Source organism: Otolemur garnettii, unplaced genomic scaffold (assembly GCF_000181295.1).
Source record: "Otolemur garnettii isolate 467f Iridium unplaced genomic scaffold, OtoGar3 scaffold00171, whole genome shotgun sequence".
In the NCBI taxonomy this organism is placed as follows: domain Eukaryota; kingdom Metazoa; phylum Chordata; class Mammalia; order Primates; family Galagidae; genus Otolemur; species Otolemur garnettii.
Genome location: NW_003852566.1, coordinates 816266 through 825400, shown reverse-complemented (window position 1 = coordinate 825400; position 9135 = coordinate 816266). Strand labels below are relative to the sequence as shown.

Below are 9135 nucleotides of genomic sequence, written 5' to 3'. Positions count from 1 at the left end.
AGCAACCTCCAACTCTTGGGCTTAGGCAATTCTCTTGCCTCAGCCTCCCAAGTAGCTGGGACTACAGGCACCTGCCATAATGCCTGGCTATTTTTTGTTTCAGTTGTCACTGCTGTTTTAGCAGGCCAGGGCTGGGTTCAAACCTGCCACCCTCAGTATATGGCACCCTACCCACTGAGCCACAGGCGCTGCCCTCCACAGGCTTTTCTTATCAGGGTGTCAGAGGCTTGTGGTGTAAGTATCTTTCTTATAGGTTTGTAACTGGGCAGGAGCAGGGATGCAAGGAGCCTGTGGCACGTCTCTCTTATCTGAGTTGCAACCACTTCTAACAGACTCTCACAGAATGTTTTTTCAGATCTAAGATGGAGTTAGCTTGTCCAACCTAATATGAACCAGTGTCCCAGAGCTGGGGGTAGTCTTGATCCCGCATGAGGGTTTGCAGCAGAGAAGATAGACGGACAGACAAATCCCTTCCTCCAACTCACTGAGTCCTAGTGAATTACTGTGCAGTGTTTCACCAGCAGAGCTGCAGCAGGGGTCTTGGGCAGTCCCAGTACTGTGTTAGCACCATTTGTTAGATGTGGAAAGGTGGAAGGTGCCACAAAGAGCCAGGCAGAGTAGTTAACAGCAGAAATTTACTCAGAGCCTCTGCAAGGAGACAGGCTGCCACCAAAATGGAAAATGGGGAAGGTGTGGAGTTAGGGCAAGGGGCCTCTGGGAAAGCAGCTCAGGGTGTGGCGCACCTGTAGCTCAGGAGGTGGGGGCGCGTTGTGACAGAGATCAAAGGTCACCTGCTGGAGACCTTGTAAAAGGTCTGAGGGTGATCTGCTGAAGTCTTCTGTAACCTAGATGGAAGGTTTCACCAGAACCAGGAGAGCAAAGAGAGTTCTAGTCTCCGTTTAATCAACGTCCAGACCCACCAGAGCCAGGAGGGACTAACAGACCTGGCATGCCAAGGAAAGAAAGAAAGAATGCCCACAGTTGAGGTCCAGTGGCAGCTGAATATAAGGGGTGGGGTGGGCAAAAGGCGATTGTAGCTGAATTCACAAGGTATTGTGAATATGAATTCTGGGTCTGCTTTTTCCTCCCACAAGGTTGAAGACAGACATTTTTCCAGGTGTTTTCAGGCCTGAGGCCTGATGTTTATATTCCATTATTCCCCCAGGACTTTTGCAGGAACAAATTCTAAAAGACAGATTTAGTTAATAGATCTAGTGATTGTAAACAATTTACATTTCCCTTTGTTCTGGTGGACTCCTGCATGATTTAGGAAAGGCAACTTTGGGGGTGGGGGTGCTTGCAAGAGAAAAAAAAAGAAAGCAGGCAGGGAGAGATTAATTAAGTCCTTAGGGCAAAACTATGAATTAATAATTTCTCTGTTATTTCTCTATAAAGACCAACCATCATTACATTCAGGAAATTTCATCCCCAAACCTGATTCCTTGTAATAAACAATATTTTGAATTAAAGGCCCTTCCAGATTAACAGGTACTTGGAAGGGCCTTTGCCTCTGTCTTTGTAAATGGACTGACCCATCAAAAGAGTAATTCTCTTCCCCTCTCTGTTATCTCAGTATATTGCATGAAAATAATCAAGAGTGCAAACAGACTCCGCCCAAATCATTTTAAACATAATACCTACCTCTTGGGCTAATTTACTAGCCAGTCTGCTTTCCCCATCCATTCATTCTCCCCGGAGCCTATTCATCCTCCCTAGCAACCATTTATTGCCCTTAAACAGAGTTACCTATATTCCTCATCTCCCCTCCCCTCTAAAAGGCAGGTACAAACGGATCTGGATCCCTTGGGGATACTAAGCCTTACTTTGTGATTCGCCCTGTGTGTGCATGTAGATAAACCTCTCTTTGTCTCATTTATCTGCCTTAATTGTGAGTTAATCTTTCATTGAACTTTCAGGAGAAAGGGGAAGTTTCCCCTCATCCCCACAATTTCAGTCACTCAGGAAATTCAAAGTGTCTGTGGTAAATATTTATACTTAATGATTTGTTCAGAATGTTTCTCAGACTCCTGTTCTGCTGGACTAGAGCTGCCCAACCCAAACACAACAGCCTTTGGTGGCTGAAGGCACTCAGGAAATCTTACCCTAAAACCCTTGGTATAAAGAGTACTTTGAAAAAAAGGCCCTTGGAGATCAACAGGCCTGGGAAGAAAAAAAACAGACGGATCAAAAGAACAAAAGACTTCCCTTCCCCTGCCGGCTGGCTAGCTCGAAGTATGTTACAGGAAAGAAGATCAAGAATCCAACCAGACCTGCCCAAATCATTATAATACTTGTCCCTCTGGTTGACCTAATTTGCAAAGAGAATCATGTACAAGTCAGGCTGTTTCCCCCATCTCATTCTCCCACCTGTCTATTCATTTTCCCTAGTGACCCTTTACTGCCCCTAAATGGAATTAGCAATATTCTTCATCTTCCTCCCCACTAAAATGAGTGTGGACCCCACTGAGATATAGAGTAATTACTTTGGGACTCTCCCCAAGGGCAAGGTAAATAAATCTCTTTTTCTTGTGACTCTTCCTTTCTGTGAGTTCATTGCCAGCTGAACGAGAGGAAGCCAGTGTACCCAGACGTAGGAGTTTACAGCAGACAAAGAGTTCATTTTATTTTATTCCACATAGTGCTAAGCCAGGAGATAGGGGTAATTTCTCAGATCTGTCCCCCAACAACTTGGAAGATAGGATTTTAAAGATGTGGTGGCAGGCAATTAGGGTCTGCTAATTGGCTGGGTTCAGGATGGAACCATCAGTCCCTCAGTGTGGGCCACTGGCCTAGTGAGTCAGCCAATCCATTGGAATGCAGGACCAGCTTCTTGGGTCGGGGGTCCAAGACCAGTTGAATCAGTTCCTTGGTATGGCCACCAATCCAGTGGAACTCAGGACCTGGAAGATCCAAGTCCCAAGTTTCAAAGAGGTAATATCACCTATGAACAAATTTAAGAATCTTGTGACTCCAGAGTAGCAATATGGACAGTGACTAATTGTTATTATTATTTTTAGCTATGCCTGTTCCTACAGAGTTTTGGGGCCCTTGCCCCAGTTCTTGCCTTGTACCTCTTTATTAATTTGTAAGGGTGGTTTCAAGTGGATCTTTCATCAAACCTTCTGGGACAAAGGGTAAGTTTCCCTCACTGCCTCATGGCCCAAGCAAGTCTGGACTGTTAAAGCTCTTTTAGAATTTACAGCTCTTTTAGAACTTATAGCTCTTTTAGAATTTACCTAGCAGGCTTTCCGGTCTCTACCGGAAGGACGCCACTGAGAGACCACCAGGGACGCAAAGGAGCGTTTTCATTTTCAAGCATATGCTTGGGTCACGCCTCTGGACAGCATGACTGTGCAGGGGCGACCCTGTTACAGAAGCAAAGGCGGTTTTTATACATTCTAGGGGTGACAGCAACTGGGTGATTGGTTCATTTTAGATCTGATTGGGGATTGGTTATTAAATTAATCCTGTCAGGGATTGGTTGGAACTCAGTCCCAGACAGGATTGGTTGGGGCTGAGGCTCCTTTTCACAGAAGGGCTGTGGCGTGGCATTTTCTAAGAAGGGTCTCGTGTCTGTTTCTGATAAGGGGGGCTTCACCCGAGTTGGCTGTCCCCTCCCTGGGTGGTTCTGCTTGTGGTTTTTCTCTGTATTGGGCCTGGGGCTCAGTGTAGGGCCTACTTACAAAATGGAGTCTCTGCTATCTCTTCAGGACAACTTCATTGTTCCCAGGAGACCAGACACAGGGCATATCAGTCAACCAAAAGGCTTCTGATTAGCTTGGATTTTTTTGGACCTTGGATTTTTTTTTGGACCACAGACATCTACTTCAGATGTGTGAATGGCTGAGGGTAGGATACAGAGACCAGGGGAACACAAAGACAGGACATGTCAGATGACTCCTGCTCTGATGAGGGAGACAGACCCATAGACAGCAAGGTGCTGATGTCAAGGTGAAGGTGACAGTGACAGCCCTAACAGCAGGCAGCCCTGCTGAGTGCCTGCACGGAACACAGGCCTGCCATGGGTTTGCATTCGTCAAGGTCCAGGGAACCCTCAGGTAGACACGTGTACAGATGACGAACTGAGGCAAATTATGAGTGGCAGTGTGTCCAGGAACTCACAGAGAGGGAGCCTCTGAACTGGAGCTTGAGCCATGGATGTGTCCAAGCAATGCAAAGAAGGCTTCCTGGAGGAGGTGATGTATGAGCAAAGAAAAAAAAAGGGTAATCCTACTGGGGGGAATGGCCTGGTAAATTGGAGGCTGCTTGAGTAGGCAGATGTGTGCAAGGCTATGGAAAGACCCCAAGTCTAACTTCCCACTCCCCCACCACTTTGCAGTGCCTGGTCACCAGTGACCTCCAGCAGGCCACCCCTCTCAAACCCAGAGTCATTACTCCATACCTTCTGGCAGCAGAAGGTTCTCCTGGCCTCCTGCCAAATTCTCCTTCAGGGATTCTTCTTCCTCCCCTCCTCATCCCTGTCTGTGGGGTCACTCCCCAAGCAGCTCATCCCACCTGCAGTTCTGCTCCCACCTGTCTGCTGACAGTGTCCACCCTTACAGCCCACACTTACATGCCTACCTTTCTAATAGGAGCTGTGACAGAGGTCATGGCCTGAAAAAGAGCAAAATGTTTTATGAGCTATCTCTTTAACACCTCTCAACTCCTTTCGGGAACATGAAGCCTGCCCTGCCCAAGGCCAGTAATCAGAGGGGCAGGGGAGTGTCCTTTATTCTATGCACCACTGGAGATGGTTCAGCAAAACTGTCTGAGCAGAAGTCAGGAGTTAACTTGCCAGAACTGAGAGTCAATCAGAACCATCAGCTATAGTTAAACCGCAATACCCTGAAGTTGAACTCTATCCTCCCTTTAAAAGCTTTGTGTTTCTGCTTATGCAGAGAAAATGATACTTTAAGAGTCTGAAATTCTCCTCATTTGCCAGAAAATTGCTAAACAATGTCTCTTCCCTTCTCCTCCATTTGTCTTAGTTCTTCTGATGTGACCTCAGGGACAAGTGCCAAACTTTCCATAACAGAATTTGGCATCCCTGGTTGGTCCCACCAGTGCCCCAGTGGAAGTGCTAGGGAGCAGCCCTGGTTGGAGCCTTCACTAGTCTTCACTAGTTGGCACATTTTTTTGAAGTGAGGGAGGAAAGGACCCCCACCCCCATCCCCCGCAGCTGCTGGGCCTGTTGAGCTCCTGTCTTTCCCTCTCCAAATTAGAAACAGCTCTGACCAACCTGAAACTTTTTGAGGGACTTTTGAGGACATCTGGGAAATGTCCAGATGTTGTGGCCATGTATTTGAGTAACTTCTCCAGCATACACAGGGACCCTTGAGGCCACCCATTTGGGGGGGGGGGTCTTCGAACCTCCCAGCCCTGTGACAGGGAATTTGCTTGTGGTACCATTTGGGAATGGAAGTCGTGATGGAGTAGAATTAGGGAAACAAAAATTCATCCTCTTTTTGGAGATGTTGGTTCTTGCTAGAGAGAATTTGGCTGTCATTTGTGTGGTCCCCGTCTGAATGCTTCTGGTTATGAGATTCTGGAATGTCAGTCCTAGCAAGGAAGGGAGCAAAGTGACCATGTTGCAGAATTCCTTCATTTTACAAATCAGGAAACAGAAACTCAGAGTGAAATGACCGGCTAGCCGAGTTAGGGGAAGAGGTCTATTGTCTTTTGAGGCTGACTCCACTCTAGATTCTGAGCACTGGAGTACTGACATGACAGGGGCAAAACGGGGTGCTGGAAAGGAAGCACACACCTGTGCTGTTTGACGTCACTTATTCGTGCATTCGTTTTTTCCTTCATTGATCCATTGATCTGTTCAGGTGTTTATTGAGCACCTACTCTGCGTCAGACACACCATGTTCTGGGCATTATGGACCCATAACTGACAAAGCTGAAAGGGTCTGTGCCCCCCTGCCCCTCACACACACGTGGAGCATCAGACACTTAACAATCGCCTTCTGAAATTGGTATAATTGTGGCAAATTCTAGAAAGTGATGTAAGTTGGTAGGGGAGGAAATATCAAGAAATTCTAACCTAATTGGACTTGAGACAATTACCTAGGACAGTGTGGATGTGGGGCCAGGGTGGAGGGGTGGCAGCAGAAATGGTGGAGCGGGGAGGAACTGGTATTTCAGGGTCTGGGAGGCCAGTGTGGCTGGATCCCACAGACACGGGATTGGCAGGCCTGCCTTGTGGATGAGTTTAGTGGTGTGGGATTGCACCCCACGAGCAATGCAATACATCAGTGGTTTCTACATTTAAGCAGAGGGGTGGGGATGATCAGGTCAGCTGTTTACGAAGTTCTCTCTGGCAGCCCCAGGGAGCTGAGCTGACAGGGCTCAGGGAGGTGAGAAGGTAGCAACATGGTGGAGGCTTACCAGGGTAAGCCAGGGTGAGGCTACTAATTGCCGACTACTGGCAAAGAGGCTCCAGGGGTCACAGAGGATAAGCTCTGCTGGGTCCACAGCACACACAGTGCCTGACCATGGTTGAGACCACGTAACTACTGTCACCACCAGACCAGGCCACACACACTGGACAGGTAAATCTTATCCTCTTTCAAAACTCTCCAGAAGTGCCTTCAAGGAAGCATGTGCCTCAGGCAGCAAGTGCAGGGACTTTGGCTTCAGAGGCGTGGTGAGGTTGCAGTTCTGATGACTTAGCCATGACCATTGGCATGTTATGTCACCAAACTGAGGCATGATTCCTTTTTTCATAAAAAGCAATTTGATTCTTGTCTCAACCCCTATGGCCTCGGTCTTGGTCACTGCACAAAGGAACCAGGTGTGACATGGATTAAAAGTACAAGCTTGAGGGAGGCGGGCTAACCTTCAGTGCAGGGTAGCCCTGAGCCCCCTCCACAATGGCTATTTATTAATGTTATATACAACAGGTGCGGAGAGTTAAGGTCATTACATACAAGGGCTGCATGCGTAAGGATTGCCACGTGCTCTTTCCCCACAACCCCCATGAATAGGGTGACCAGATTTTAACATCTGTAAGGCGGGACAACACGGCGGGGCGGAGCTAGGGCAGAGCAGGGCGCAGGGCCAGGGATGGGGCAGGCAGGGCCTGACAACAATGCAAACTTTGATAAGCAGTTCTCGATAATCACTTCTCAGCAATTATTTATTACAGTTTAACATTATAAAATTAACAAAAATAATATAAAACTCATATTCTGGTGAAATAGCCATATGGCGGCCAAAAACCGTATATTCCCTTCCTGTTCTCCAGCCCATTCATACATTCTTTCCAAAAATCGGGACTTTTTAAAAACGCTGCGGGATGCAGGACAAATTGTTGAAAAGCGGGACTGTCCTGCCAAAATCTGGGTGTCTGGTCACCCTAGACTAGCCTCATCATGTAAGAACCAGACTGGTCCCCTAAGAGATGTTCTTTGTGACTCATTCATTACCAGTCCTAAGTCTATGCAAGACATACTTGCAGGTCCTCAATATACACAACAAACCACTTGAGTCTGGGCATAAGTCCTTGTAATTTGTCTCTGATTAACAGACCCTTATCTTCATTCAAGAATTCCTTTTGCCTGACTCTTGGACTAATGGAACCTAACTCTTTCAGTCATTGGCCAGCTAAAGAACCTTTAAACCCACATGTATAACTTGTAAGCCCCCCACTTTGAGATGTCCCACCTTTTGGAGCCAACCCAATGGATGCCTTCCATGTACTGATTTACAACTTTACCTATAATTCTTCCTAAAACATATAAACAAATCTGTAACTCCACCACGAATCTACTTGCTAAATTTCTAAATTTTTCTCTGATGGCTATCCAATTTCAAAAGGGGGGCATTTCTGCTCACAAAGACTCCTTAGCTTTCCTGGTGTCATAGTCACAAATTTCTTCTTAAAGTGTTTTAACATAATAGCTAATGAGGTGGGCCTCCCTTGCTTATTCCCCATTTCTACGCAGGGTCTCCCTTCTGAGACACACATTTACACCACACTTTTTGGCTAGTCTTTTAGTCCCATTTAACAGTTCAATTTATTAAAACAGTTGTGACTTATTTTATGAGTTGACAGTACAGATAAGGCTGGGATCTAATACAGGTGTGCCACAGCCTTTTTCTTTTTCTTTTGAATTATTTTTCTCTCTCTCCAATTTCTCTCTTAACTAAAGACAAATTACAGTAGAGCCAATTCAGTTGTCAAATTAACCTGGACCTCAGTATACTGATTATTTGCATAAAGTGCAGTAAGAATTATTAATCATCTAGACACTTTGGCTTTGCTGGAACCTTTTATAAGGAATTTTTCAGGCTGGACTTTCTCAAGAGCCTTTCATGAGCCCAAGTTTCATCTGTGCCATAAGATACCTGTATGCATTGGGTACATTCCTCTTCTTTTGAGGTTCCCCAAGCACCTTTCAATTCCTTAGACCCGACAGCAAGCGACCTTCATTACTTACCACAGATCAGGAAAGGTTACTGATGGATATCTGGCTAGTTTTCCAAAGGGCTTTCATTATTGGCCTTATAAAGTCAACCTTAATTCCTTAACGCAATCTGGACACCTCTGGAAATGCTATTCCAGTCAGAGCCTTGGTAAAATAACCAATGCCTTCATCAAGTCCTATAGAACAAAACAGATTCTTATTGAACTTATGCAAATAACTGTGTTGTCAGAAATTAATAATACTTACTAATGACTTTCAAATTCCAGAGGAATCAAGGAGAGAGAAAAATACATGTTTTAAATTCTGTTCATAAGTACATACATTGCTTGAAAAGCTATAAATAGCTCACAAGACGGAGAATTATTTTCTTGACTTCTGGAAAACAGAACACAGAAAGAACTAATAATATTTAAAAAAAAAAAAAGCCATAATAAATTAGTCTAGTATCACATAACTGATTTCTGTTCTGTTTAAAGTTAGGTTGGCAACACTCATAGACATGTTAACTTTTCAATAAAAGTTCTAAAAATCTGCTTTTAACCCAAAGGTACTCAATTTCTAAAGACATTAGGAATTTGAATTCGAGAGAATTCATCAACCTCTCTCTTAATATTTCTTTTTCTTTTTTTTTAGATGAATTAAAATTATTACTGACAATATATGTTAGAACAGACCAATGTTTTACAATACTTGAACACACATA

At 45.2% G+C, this 9135-nt stretch overlaps 1 pseudogene; it reads left to right on the top strand.

Annotated features, from left to right (window-relative positions):
- Window positions 1-3208: 3208 nt before the first annotated feature.
- On the top strand, window positions 3209-3274 carry LOC111728590 (annotated as a pseudogene).
- Window positions 3275-9135: the final 5861 nt, after the last annotated feature.